This window comes from Aquarana catesbeiana, linkage group LG01 (genome assembly GCF_042186555.1).
Source record: "Aquarana catesbeiana isolate 2022-GZ linkage group LG01, ASM4218655v1, whole genome shotgun sequence".
Taxonomy (NCBI): Eukaryota; Metazoa; Chordata; class Amphibia; order Anura; family Ranidae; genus Aquarana; species Aquarana catesbeiana.
The window spans coordinates 417,025,302-417,040,336 of NC_133324.1; positions in this window are offsets into that span (position 1 = coordinate 417,025,302).

The window sequence follows — 15,035 nt, forward strand, 5'->3', positions numbered from 1 at the left end:
ATATAGATCTATCTATCTATCTATCTATCTATCTATCTATCTATCTATCTATCTATCTATCTATCTATCTATCTATCTATAATATATATATATATATATATATATATATATAGATATATAGATATATCTATCTATATATCTATATATATATATATATATATATAGATATCTATATCTATATCTATATATATATATAGATATATATATATATAGATATAGATATCTATATCTATATCTATATATATAGATATATATAGATATAGATATATATCTATATCTATATATATATGTATATATAGATATATATATATATCTATATACGGATAGATAGATATTTATTGATATATATAGACTATATGTATATATAGATATATCTAAAATATATATATATATCTATATATAGATATAGATATATAGATATCTATATATCTATATATAGATATATCTATATATAGATATATAGCTATATATATATATATATATATATATATATATATATATATATATATATATATATAGATAGATATATCTATCTATATATAGATAGATAGATATATCTATCTATATATAGATAGATATATCTATATATATCTCTATATATATAGATATATCTATCTATATATATATATAGATATATATATATATATCTATATATATATAGATATATCCATATCTATATCTATAGATATAGATATAGATATATATATAGATATATATATCTATATAGATATAGATATATATATCTATATAGATATATATATCTATATAGATATAGATATATATATCTATATAGATATATATATCTATATATATATATATTTTTTTAGATGTTCACTTCTCTGACTGGGTTCACATTTGTGCGATGCGTGAACCAGCGTGATTCCTGTGTGGGTTTTCACATCGCACCTACATTGACATCTGCGCACCACTGCGGGTGTCAATGTAAAGTTAATGACACCCCCAGATCATTTCACAGATCGCAGTGCGAACTATGTAATGGTGCAGGAATCGGATCGCATGGGTGTGAACACCCATGCGATCCGATTCCAGTGCGGACCAAATCAAGGGTCCTGTACCATTTTGGTGCAAATGCAATATGATTTAGGGCCAGTTCCCACTGCTGCGGTGTCCGAGATTGGATGTGATTTGCACCGCACTGCAGTGCAAAATCACATCCGATCTCTGTGCGATGCGATTTCAGCCATACAGATAGTATTGCTGAATTTGCATTGCACTCGGACCAAACTCATACAGGACCCTTTTTTTGGTCCACAGCAGAATCGGATCACATGGGTGTTCACACCCATGCGATTCAATTACTGTCCAAGCTTGCAGATCGCACTGTGATATGCGAACTGATTTGGGGGTGTTGTTAACTTTTAGGCCCAGTTCACACTTGTGCAATGCCAGATATCGCATGTAATTTGCAGCACACTGCCATTCACATTACATGCGATGTCTATGCGGTGCGATATCAGCCGTACAGATAGTATGGCTGATATCGCACCGCATTCGGTGCAAACACGCACAGGACCCTTTTTTCTGTTCGGACCAGAATCGGATCGCATGTGTGTTCACACATATGTGATCCGATTCATGTCCGAACTGTCAGTTCGCAGTGCTATATGCAAGCTGAACTGGGGGTGTCGTTAACAATGTATTGACACTCCCCAGCAATTCGCATATGGCAGTGTGACCTGACATGTGAGTCGGTGCGATGCGGGAACCCGCAGTGGATTTGCAGTGTTCTCGCATTGCACCAGTTTATCAATTTTTATGTTTATCAATTATGAAATATATTTTATTTTAATTCATTAATAAATATTTATACTTGTATACTTTATTAAAATTATTTTTTTAATGATTATAAATGTATTTTGCATTTATATGAATGGTGTATAGCTGCATTACATATGTGCATTACATTCATTTACTATACACCATTCACATTTAAATAGGCACATGTATGATCTTTAAATATTGATAAAAACAATGTTTTTTTTTTTATAATTAGGTTAATGTATATTGTGTAGGGGGAATTTAGCTTTATTATTTTATTAATATGTTGGGGAATAATGTGTGCTGATTAGTGTTACACTTTTGTATTTTATGGTTCCTCATACTGTAATACCGCTACATCACGCGAGATTACAGTGAGAGGAGCTGTTCTCATGAGTTCTCGGCGTTTGTAGATCGCTTCTCAACTCAACATGAGAAGCGATCTACACACTTTCATAAACAGGCACTCAGAGGAGAGCGATCTCCTCTGAGAATGCCTGAGAACTGAAAAGCGGTATTTTACCGCAGTTTCATAAAAGGACACCCATGTGTGAAAAATGTACAAAAAAAGGTAAATATTCCAGCTTTAGAAAGGAAAAAAGATCATGTCTTTATCTTGGAACTCTGCCAAAAAAGACAATTGTAGGACACTTCCAAGCAATATTTCAGCAATGTTTCATATTACTATTTCTGGTTTTAATTATCTGTGTGCTAAGTATACCTTTTTTTATTCACATAGGGGAGAAAAGACTCGGGACATCTGAGGACACCAGGGACCCCCCACCTCCGAAAGAAAAGCAAATCCCCACACCACAACCAGAAGATGTGGAGGAAGGAGAGGTTTATGAAGTGGGCGAAATAGTGACCACAGCAGGTGAGTGTCTGAGACCACAGCTTCAGGTAGTAGATGTATGCCTGCAAATTTATAATACATGGTGTGTTTTTTTAATTTTAGGTGATGTGGATGTTGTGGAAGAAGATTCGCATTTCATAAGTGCAAGTGCACACGTCCTCATCGGGGAGATCATGGTGTGCAATTGTGATTTACAAAAAATCAAGGAAGACATCAATGATGTGGAAAAAAGACTCAAAAACATCATTGATGTTTTAGGCAGAATCTGAAAAACCACACAATTCTTCTAGTTTATTTTTATTTTTAGTATTTTCACACATTTTAAATATTTTTTAGAAAGCCAAATTTTGAGGATGCACACAGTATGTCAACATGTGCTATCTGCCATTATGGGATATCAAGGTACGTGTTTTAGGGGTGCAACCCCTTCCTCACAAATAAAGTAGATGAGAGGAAGGGGTTGCACCCTCAAAACACGTCCATTGATCCCCCATGATGGGAGCTAGCACATGTTGACATTAGGCATGGGATCAGGAGGGAAATCCCTATTTTGACTCTGAATTTGTGTGCATCTTCAAAATTTGGCTTTCACAGGGGTGACATCACCCCATCTGATGAAGGCAAGATCAACACAGTTTGGACATACTAATGTCTGATATTGCCTTTGTCAATTTGAATTTTGTAAGTTCCTGAGTTTTGTATTGCTTTATGGTTTTAAACATGCCTGTTTTAACACAAAAAAAGGCTATTTGTACTGTCAAAAGCAAAAATGTTATTACTAAAATATGTTGGTTTGTTCAAAAATCATTTTCTAACGCACATGTGAATGTGCACAGAGTAAAAAGTCTTCTACTCAACAATGTGTGGCTTTTTCTTTCAATGCTCAATTTCATTTTTTGGACTAAGTTGGTGTTTACACTGAAATGGGGGTTATTTACTAAAGGCAAATCCACTTTCAGTGCACTTTCAAGTGCAGTTTCAAGTACACTTTTGCAGTACACTTGTAGTGCAAAGTGGATTTTCCTTTAGTAAATAACTCCCACAGTGCTTTATAATTTGCCACAATAATGCTATTTTCGTGACTCTGCAAAATTCATTCATGGTGCTGAAAATTATGTATATTTTTAACAGTAATGCATTACATACATTAACAACAAAAACAAGGTGTGTGTGTAGCTGAAAAGTAATAGTTTGCTGAAGAAGAGATTGTCACCTCATGTTTCAAATAAATTATGTTTGCACTATTGAAGAAAATGTAAAAAAAAAAGCCCATTGGAGAACCTAGGAGACAGCTAAAAGAAACACAAGCAGTAAATCAAAGGAAATATTATTTCAGTTTAAATAAAATTTTTTTTTGTAAAATGTTTAATAAACATTTTCTGGCATATCAATGGCCCCCTTACCCGCAAAGTATTCCATATATTTTATACGGACCTCGCGTGCGCTTTGAGGGGGCAAGCACTGAAAACCAGATACAAACCCACAAGCACAAACTGAAGAGCAGTAACGATCGGAAAAGCACGAGGCTGAAAAACACGAATCGTCTCTCACCAAACTTCTACTAACACGAGATTAGCAGAAGGAGCCCAAAGGGTGGAGCACTGGCTATTGAGATGGAGTTACGGGACCTGACATCACCACACATCAGCTAGGCAAGCCTCACCGCAGCCAAGCTGTCCGTTTTGCAATTTTCTGCTCCAATCTTGATATCAGTCACCCATGATTTTTAAATAAAGGAACTTTTATGTACTTCACTTCAGGAGGTTTTTTCTATCCTTTTTCCAACTTGCTAACGAGGGATTACACAGGAGCACAGTTTATGACACGGCATCACAGTGCTTGGGAGGAGCGTAGGGCGGATTCCTAACTGCAGATGAAATCAGCTGTTTGAGCCCTCAAGCCCCGGCATCTGCAAAACCCTGGAGACACCCGAGATTACACAGTAGCATCGGTCGAGGTGAGATCATCCCGGCGCTCGGTAAAAAGCCAAGGCGGATCCGAAGCCGTGAAGCAGCTGTTCCTGCCCAAGATCTGGCACCTGTGAGGCTCTAAAGACCCCTGTAATAGGGGTCCAACTTATCTGGTAAGCGGCCCCCCTTATGTTACCGCTTTGTCAGCATGTTTATATATCACCTTGTCAGCAAGTTCAGACACCAAAAGGATCAGCTATCCGATTAGTATAAAGAAGGACTATCTTCATTGAAACACATATTATTATTTTTGATACATATTTGTTTTTGATACACTGTTTCAACCAATTTTTGTTATTTTTTTGGGGATTTCACTTATGTATATTTTTTGTCACTAAAGTAAATATTTAGAAGTTTTGGGTTGAAGATTAACTTTAACCACTGAGACACTAGTAGCGCAGCTGAATTTATTATACATGGCACTGGCTATTGAACTTCCCTTTTCTAGCGCTGTTGTAAGTGTCACCGCGTTCTGGACGTTCAGAATTTCCAACAAGATTTGTGTGACGTGTGGAAAAAAACATGGATTTTGTTGTCAGAATGTGCAATCGTGTGTACATGGCATAACACTCAATCTACTCTCAGTCACAATAAGTGAACACACTAACTCATTAATAGTAAACTGAGCCCTGCTCAATCTACCTCCACTCCAACACAATGCAAAAGCTTCCTATGGGAAGTTACCTTTTATACTGTGGGGTGGGACTATGAGCACTGAGCTATGATTAGAGAAAGTCATCATCATTACTTTGTCCAATCAGGGCAAATCACAGTGTTCTGTGCCCTAATTAGCGAAGCCTTGCACCTGACCAGCTCTGCTTACAGCTTACTGTGGATGACCCTAGGCCCCAGGAGGCTAAAGAAGTTACAGGACAAAATCTCTCCAAAAACTGTCAGCTGCTACTCTGCCAGATGCCTAATCTAATGCTGATGACACATACTCTGCTCTGGGAGTGCATGACAAGATTACATAACAGGGCACTGTAATTAAGGAGGAATGTACAATTTATATATTGTTTGATATTATTATGGTTATGTGGAAGATGGAAGATAGAATGGGTTGTCATTATGTGTGCAGGTAGGTGACAGGACAGCGAATGTCAGATTGCACTTGCTCTCTCACTATAGCTCCCAGAGTAATTGTTTAATTAAAGTGAAAAGTACACTCATAAACTTATTATAGGTAAGCAGGTTTACAATATTTTAATATCACATGTTCAGACTCTTTAGAAAACCAAATCACCACCATATCTCATGGGAACATTTTATAACACTGCACACATGCACTGTACCATAAATGTACAGAAGCACCTACAGAATGCCATCACTGCTCTTGGTCAATCTTCATTGTCACTAATTTTAGACCACTGTCTTCTCACTCATTACAGCAACACAAGCATTATATAGAATATGTGTATGTTATGACCAGTTGCTACAGGCAGCATTTACAAAAAAATAGCATTTGCCAATTCGGAGAACATTTATTGTAGAGTCAATAACATATTATTTATCCTTCAGTTCACTTGAGTTAGCTTGAATTTATTGCTGCCTATACTTCAATGTTTTGTATTTCATTTAAGATATTAGGGCGTATATAAAGTTAAAATTATTTGTTTTGTTGTTGAATTATGTGACAAAACCAATTTCCATTTTGTAGTTCTTGCACCTGAGAGTTCCTGATGCTCAAAGCACAGAAAGCAACAACTAAACTGTCATTTATGCTGTGCTAACAAGAAACTGAAATGACATTTGTTTTGTGTTTTATACTAGAAGAAAATTGTTTCAAAATCCCCTTCAGCTTTTGCTGCAAAAAACAACCCCTTTTCTTAATAAACAATAAGAATGCGACTTTCAAAAATCCCCTCTGTGTATCAGTTTTCATCTGCAAAAAAAAAGAAAAGGCATTTGTGGGATTGAGAAATGATGTACAAAGAAAGGAATACATTTATATGAGTTCCGAAGGATCCATCTGACCAAGTCTCAAATGTATATAGTTAAACATTCAACATTTAACTTATATATGGGTTCTATTGTAATCATCTCTGATAGCATGGCTCTAAACAGCAAGCTATAAATACAAAATCACTCTGTTAACATTTGTTTTGATCTGGTTAATCTTATTTGCAATTACTGCTGAGTCAGTTAGGAGTACACTGCAAGTTTTTTAATGAGATTGCTGCACTAGCCCCAAGGATGGTCCCAAGGCTACTTAGAACAGTCCCATTTTACTGGAATTGCTGTAATGTAAAAGAATTATCTACCAACTAAACTATTCACAGAATTTATTCTCAGCACATTGGGAGTTGCTAATGTAAAACATCTGACCTTACTTTAAATAAATAGTGACAGTTTCCCAATAATAGGTGTAAATTTAAAATAGTAATGTGTGAATCCACCTGATAGGGAAATGTTCTCTAATTAATCCAAACCTAAAAATTAGCTAAATTGGGATTAATCCTGCAATAAAAAAATCTGTAATAATTAACGTTAGCCTTCTGCAATTGGCAGCTTAAAGTACAATTAAAGGCTTTTGCATGATAGTAAACAGGTCCCAAATCCAGTTTCTATGTGATGCACAAGCTTCATAAAATAAACAAAAATCAACATTTACCTATGCTGACTCAGCTAAATCTTCCTTATAAGTGTCTTACAAACACTTTAACTCACAGTGGGAGGGTTGCAGCAGAATAGTTAGTTCATTCAATCCAGAAATCAGTGGGCAGAAATAAGGGTGGCTAGGTGCTTTTTAACAAGCTACAAACTTTTGACCATCAGTGACAATGGTGATAGCAATGCCCCTCGCAATATATTACCATCCCGCTATAATGCAAGCAGGTGCAGCCTACATGAGAATGCTCTGAGTTCAGGAGCAGTGTTGTATCATTGCAACCTCCTCACAGAAAGCTACAGTAGGGGAATTCACTTGCAGGCCCAACATATATTTGTGGGACTTTGCAGGGGGATAAAAATAAAGCTGTTCATTTTTTTTGGGGGGAAGACATTGTTCTACCATTGGAGCCCATTCACACCAATGTGCTTGCCTTGGAGTGCCTAATTGAGGTGCTTTTTGATGCAAGTTATAAAAGACAATGCCACACCAATGTATGCTTTGCTTATGTTACACTGGTTGCATCCAGTTATTGCAAACAGAGAACAGAGGGGCCATTTTTGGATCCTCTATGCTGAGCTGCAAGAGAAATGAGGGCAAATTCATAAATTATGTCTGAATGTCTATGATGTTTTGCCTACCTAGTAAAGTATGTGTTAACGCTCAAACTCCCTATGCCCTATCTGTTGTTAGTGTTACATTCCTACTCTGATGTAGAAAGTGTATTTTTTTTTTAATTTATCTAGCTTTATGTAGCTAATGATGCCCTGTCCATTGTGTTGCATGTTGATAATTGTCTTTTGCAATGTACAACACTTCTTGTTTCTTTTACCAGCTTTGATTGGCTTCTGTCCCTTATGACACACAATCTGGTGCATCAAACTACCTTTTTAGGAAGGCTGTGTTCCTATGTGAAATATTCAGGATAACTTCAAAGTAATAATTTCCACTAAAATTGTAAAAAGTTCCTTTAGACCCTCTTTCACACTGCGAGCGCCGACGGTTAGCGCTAAATCGCTGCTCGTTTTTCAGCCACTAGCGGAGCGCTTTCAACCTCAAAGAAGGGGTTAAAAACGCCCGCGTTGCGGTGCTTCCGAAGAGCTTTTCAGGCGATTTGGAAGCGCTGCCCATTCATTTCAATGGGCAAGGCATTTTGGGAGCACTGTATACAGCTCTCCCAAACTGCCCCAAAGATGCTGCTTGCAGGATTTTTCCTAACGTCCCACAAGCGCACCGCCCCAGTGTAAAAAGTCACACTGAAATGAATGAGAGGTGGTTTTCAAGCCTTATTTAGAGGCTATTTCTAATGCTAAAATGCCTAAGAACCGCCTCAGTGTGAAAGGGGTCTTAGAAAAGTCAGCACAATATGGATGTAACATAGTAGCTCTAATATTAGCACCAAACTATTTTGCATATGAAAACGCAATGGGAAATATCCAGAGGCCTAATCAATTTAAAGATTCTAGGAGGTGGGATGTTGATCACTAAAGTAATTTCCAGTGTAACAGTCATTGTTAGCTGAGTTTGGGGTTGTTGTCCTGCTGCAGAATAAATTTGGGGCCAATTCAACGCTTACCTGATGGTATGGCATGATGGATAAGTCTGTATTTTTTTGAGGACACCATTAATTCCTGACCAAATATCCAACTCCATTTGCAGAAATGCAGCCCTAAACTTGCAAGGAACCTCCACCATGCTTTACTGTTGCCTGCAGAAAAGCATTCATGTATTGCTCTCCAGTCCTTGCTGAACAAACTGCCTCCTGCTACAGCCAAATATTTCAAATTTTGACTCATTACTCCTGAGCACCTGCTACCATTTGTCTACAAACCCAGTTCCTATGTTTTCATGCATAGAATGTGGAAACAAGGTTAAGCGACTCAACTATGCATAAAAACATAGGAACTGGGGTACAGAAAAATGGCAGCAGGTGATGAGTCAAAAATTGAAATATTTGGCTGTAGCAGGAGGCAGTTTATTTTCCAAAGGGCTGGAGAGCTGTACAATAATAAAAGTCTGCAGGCAATAGTGAAACATTGTAGAGATTCTTTGCAAATTTGGGTTTGCATTTCTGCAAACAGAGTTGGAAATCTGGTCAGGATCAATGGTGTCTGCAATGCTGAGGAGGCTCAGAGAGGCTTATGATTGGCTCCAAACTTCGGCAGCAGGATGACTCCAAACATGCAGCCAATATCATTAAGACCTATGTTCAGTGTAAATAAGAACAAGGAGTCCTGGAAGTGATGGTTTGTCCCCACAGAGCCCTGATCTCAACATCATCAAGTCTGTCTGGGATTACATAAAGAAACAGAAGGATCTGAGGCAGCCTACATCCACAGAAGATCTGTGGTTAGTTCTCCAAGATGTTTGGAACAACCTACCTGTTGAGCTCCTTCAAAAACTGTGTGCAATTGTTCCAAGAAGAATTAAAAAATTGATGCTGTTTTGAAGGCAAAGGGTGGTCACACCAAATATTGATTTTATTTGGATTTCTCTTCTGTTCCTGTACTTTTGTTAATTGATAAAATAAACTACTAACACTTCTAATTCTGAAAGCATTCTTAATTTACAGCATTTTTCACACCTGCCTAAAACTTTTACACAGTACTGTCCTGACCTCAACCCGATAGAACACCTTTGGGATCAATTAGAGCGGAGATTGTGAGCCAGGCCTTCTTGTCCAACATCAGCGCCTGTCCTCACAAATGTGCTATTGGAAGAACATTCAAACATTCCCATAGACACACTCCTAAGCCTTGTGGACAGCCTTTCCAAAAGAGTTGAAGTTGTTATAGTTGCACAATATATATATATATATATATATATATATACAGTGGGGATGGAAAATAATCAGACCCCCTTAAATTTTTCACTCTTTGTTATTTTGCAGCCATTTGCTAAAATCATTTAAGTTCATTTTTTCCTCATTAATGTACACACAGCACCCCATATTGACAGAAAAATACAGAATTGTTGACATTTTTGCAGATTTATTAAAAAAAGAAAAACTGAAATATCACATGGTCCTAAGTATTCACACCCTTTGCTCAGTATTTAGTAGAAGCACCATTTTGATCTAATACAGCCATGAGTCTTTTTGGGAAAGATGCAACCTGGATTTGGGGATCCTCTGCCATTCCTCCTTGCAGATCCTCTCCAGTTCTGTCAGGTTGGATGGTAAACGTTGGTGGACAGCCATTTTTAGGTCTCTCCAGAGATGCTCAATTGGGTTTAAGTCAGAGCTCTGGCTGGGCCATTCAAGAACAGTCACAGAGTTGTTGTGAAGCCACTCCTTTGTTATTTTAGCTGTGTGCTTATGGTCATTGTCTTGTTGGAAGGTAAACCTTCGGCCCAGTCTGAGGTCCTGAGCACTCTGGAGAAGGTTTTCTTCCAGGATATCCCTGTACTCGGCCGCATTCATCTTTCCCAGTCGTCCTGTCCCTGCAGCTGAATAAACCCCCAACAGCATGATGCTGCCACCACCATGCTTCACTGTAGGGACTGTATTGGACAGGTGATGAGCAGTGCCTGGTTTTCTCCACACATACCACTTAGAATTAAGGCCAAAAAGTTCTATCTTGGTCTCATCAGACCAAAGAATCTTATTTCTCACCATCTTGAAGTCCTTCAGGTGTTTTTTTAGCAAACTCCATGTGGGCTTTCATGTGTCTTGCACTGAGGAGAGGCTTCCGTCAGGCCACTCTGCCATAAAGCCCCTACTGGTGGAGGGCTGCAGTGTTGGTTGACTTTCTACAACTTTCTCCCATCTCCCGACTGCATCTCTGGAGCTCAGCCACAGTGATCTTTGGGTTCTTCTTTACTTCTCTCACAAAGGCTCTTCTCCCCCGATAGCTCAGTTTGGTCAGACGGCCAGCTCTAGAAAGGGTTCTGGTCATCCCAAACATCTTCCATTTAAGGATTATGGAGGCCACTGTGCTCTTAGGAAACTTAAGTGCAGCAGAATTTTTTTGTAACCTTGGCCACATCTGTGCCTTGCCACAATTCTGTCTGAGCTCTTCAGGCATTTCCTTTGACCTCATGATTCTCATTTGCTCTGACATGCACTGTGAGCTTTAAGGTCTTATATAGATAGGTGTGTGGCTTTCCTAATCAAGTCCAATCAGTATAATCAAACACAGCTGGACTGAAATGAAGGTGTAGAACCATCTCAAGGATGATCAGAAGAAATGGACAGCACCTGAGTTAAATATACGAGTGGCAAAGGGTCTGAATACTTAGGACCATGTGATAGTTCAGTTTTTCTTTTTTTAATAAATCTGCAAAAATGTCAACGATTCTGTGTTTTTCTGTCAATATGGGGTGCTCTGTGTACATTAATGAGGAAAACAAATGAACTTAAATGATTTTAACAAATGGCTGCAATATAACAAAGAGTGAAACATTTTAAGGGGGTCTGAATACTTTCCGTCCCCACTGTATATATATACAATATCTCACAAAAGTGAGTACACCCCTCACATTTTTTAAAATATTTCATTATATCTTTTCATGTGACAACACTAACGAGATTACACTTTGCTACAATGTAAAGTAGTGAGTGTACAGCTTGTATAACAGTGTAAATTTGCTGTCCCCTCAAAATAACTCAACACACAGCCATTAATGTCTAAACCACTGTCAACAAAAGTGAGTACACCCCTATAGCAAGGAGAGCTTGAAATATACAGTCTAGGCAATGCAATGACATCATCAGGGCTTGTTCCTACGTGTTTCATCTAAAGAGACATCATCTGGGGTTCTTTGGACGAAATGTGTTGGGACGAGCCCTGCTGACTGTCATTGCATTGCCTATACTGTATATTTCAAGCACTTGATCTACTTACCAAATGTGAGTGTTCCCAATTTTATTAAACTTTCAACGTTTTTACGGATTCACACTATGTGAAGTATTTTCTTTTCTGGTTACATTGTTTTGACTATATGAGAAGATCCAGTACATCACGCTAACCATTTCTAAAAACTGCTTTTCTGAGCCATTTCCTGAATGGATTAACCATTTTCTACCGATCTGGATTACAAGTGTAAAGGTTCCATGCGTTGGTGGTCACACCACCAGCCTTGTTGACTCATTGAGCATATGCCCACTTGAGTCCTTACACTCCAGTAAGCCTTTACACAACTGGTGGTGGTTTCATTGTTGTTTTTCCATTCAACACTGATGGCACGTGGAACACCTTCCTTGCTATAGAGTTCATTTTTCCTCACTATCTACTACGTTTTATTAATTTCTATATGACAGTATATGGACTTATAGATTATTTGAGTTTTGTGATTTTTACATCACTTTTTCACTGTTTTGCCATTTTTTATTGTTGTGGTTATTTCACATTATATATATATATATATATATATATATATATATTGGCTTCTACACATATGAGTTTGTAGTAGTACAAACTTTATAAGCGCTGCACATAATTTTATCTTTATATCCCACTTACAATACACTAAACAGCACAGAGACAAGCCTCAAGCCTTCTGGCACAAAGTCATTTGGAGTGATGAGACCAAAATTTAGCTTTTTGGCAACAACCATAAACGCTACATTTGGAGAGGAGTCAACAAGGTCTATGATGAAAGGTACACCATTCCTACTGTGAAACACGGAGGTGGATTGCTGAGGTTTTGGGGATGTGTGAGTTACAAAAGCACAGGAAATTTGGTCAAAATTGATGGCAAGATGAATGCAGTATGTTTTCAAAAATACTGGCGAAACATTTGCATTCATCAGCCAGGAGGCTGCGCATGGGTGGTACTTGGACATTCCAAAATGACAATGATCCAAAACACATGTCAAAGTCGACCTATCATTGGCTACAGCAGAATAAATTGAAAGTTATGGAGTGGCCAGCTCAGTCTCCTGACCCCAATATCATTAAGCCACTCAAACGTGCAGTTCATGCAAGACAGCCCAAGAATTTACAGGAACTGGAGGCTTTTTGCCAAGAGGAATGGGTAGCTTTACCATCTGAGAAGATAAAGAGCCTCATCCACAAATACCACAAAAGACTTCAAGCTGTCATTGATGTTAAAGGGGGCAATACACAGTATTAAGAACTGGGGTATGTCAACTTTTGATCAGTGTCATTTGCGTAGTTTCTGTTGTCATTATGATTTAAAAAGAGTTAACACAGTTGTTTGATAATAAATGGCTTCAGCCAAACACTAACCATGAGTAATAGAAAAGTTTTTGTGTTATCATTCACATTCTCTGAAAAATGGCCAAGAAATCATAAATTCTGCCAGGATATGTAAACTTATGAGCACAACTGTATACTGTATATATACACTTGTATTTTCCAGTTAGTGCCAAATATCTTGTTTCCTGGTAATAGAGGAACAAAGACATTAAACATAGACAGTGGTGGTTCGGTGGAGGAGAGTAAACTCTTTATAGTCTAGAAAGACAATTTGTTATCTTAATGGTGCTGACTCTTTGGCAATTTAATCTTGGATCCTTTATATTTATGCCAACAGTGTTCATATACAATTGTTTCTTTTTCCTCCAGACAAGATGATGTAAGTTGTGCATATGATCCAAGTAAATGTATTTTCTCATCTGTTAAATAGTTCCATAGGGGATTTCCTAAATTCCTGATAAATCGTTTAAGACAATATGCCAGCAAGAATCCTTCTGATTTATGCTTATCAGCAAATTGTTGTAGCATCCTTAGGGATAATGAAGATAAAATGAAATGGTAATAATGAAAATCGATGATGTTGGTCTTAAATAAAATTGCATTATAGATTGGAGCACATATATATTAGGATACATATAAAATCATAATCTTAAAACTTTTTCTATTTTTACAGTATTTTGGGCTTAAGTATTTTTTTCTGAAAGACATGCAATAAGTGCCAAACATTTGGAAAATTATTAAAATAAAAAAGTTTAATGGCAAAATACATCTTTATAGATGTATAATTTAAAAGATTATGAGCTAACAGCATGAACCAAATTTTCCAATTATGCTGAAATGTGAATGTTGTCCACTAAGGATGTAACTATGACCTCATTAGACTCCATGCTGTATATGAATGAAATTGTTTTAATCAGGAATAACAAGCTCAATTAGAATGTGTTGTACAGAATATATTAGGTGGAATATAAAAGTGTCATCTTTTGTACAAGTTGATCAAAATAAAGCATACGATTTTTTTATTTGGTCAATTAAATCTCAAAATATTAATTGTATTGTTTGATAAAGTGAAAGTTATAAAAAAAGTATTGCACTGTCTACCATATCCCCATAAGGATTATTAGCAAATCTCAGCAAATTGAACCACTTGATCTGAGGTTCATGGCATGAAATAGTAAAGGGGAGCCCACAAAAAAATTGTAAGCCTCCCCACAAAAAAAAATCAAACCTGGCTCTTTTGCAGCAGGGATGAAAGTGATTCTAAAGGCAGTAGGTTTGCATTACCTTAAAGAAGTAGTAAACACTGCTTGCTCACTATAAAGCTTACCTACAGTATAAGTTGTTCACTACTTTTGCAGTCGGTGAGGTAACCGGCACATGCACATGTGATCTGAAGGGACGGTATGCCATTCCTTCAGAGGGCTATGTCTCGGCTGTGTCTCCGATGCATATGAGTGGGAGTGAGGTCACCCAGGCTCCCCTATTCAAACAGATCCAGAAAGGAAGACCAGGCAAAGATTGAAGCTGTGTCACAGGTGATAGTGCACTGGTGGAGAGTTTCATTTTAAGATAAGTCTTTCATAATGTGCTAGTTCGTAATGCATACCAGCACATTATGCTCTGAACTTGCAGAGTGTTCTTTTTATTTTAATGACCTTTATTAC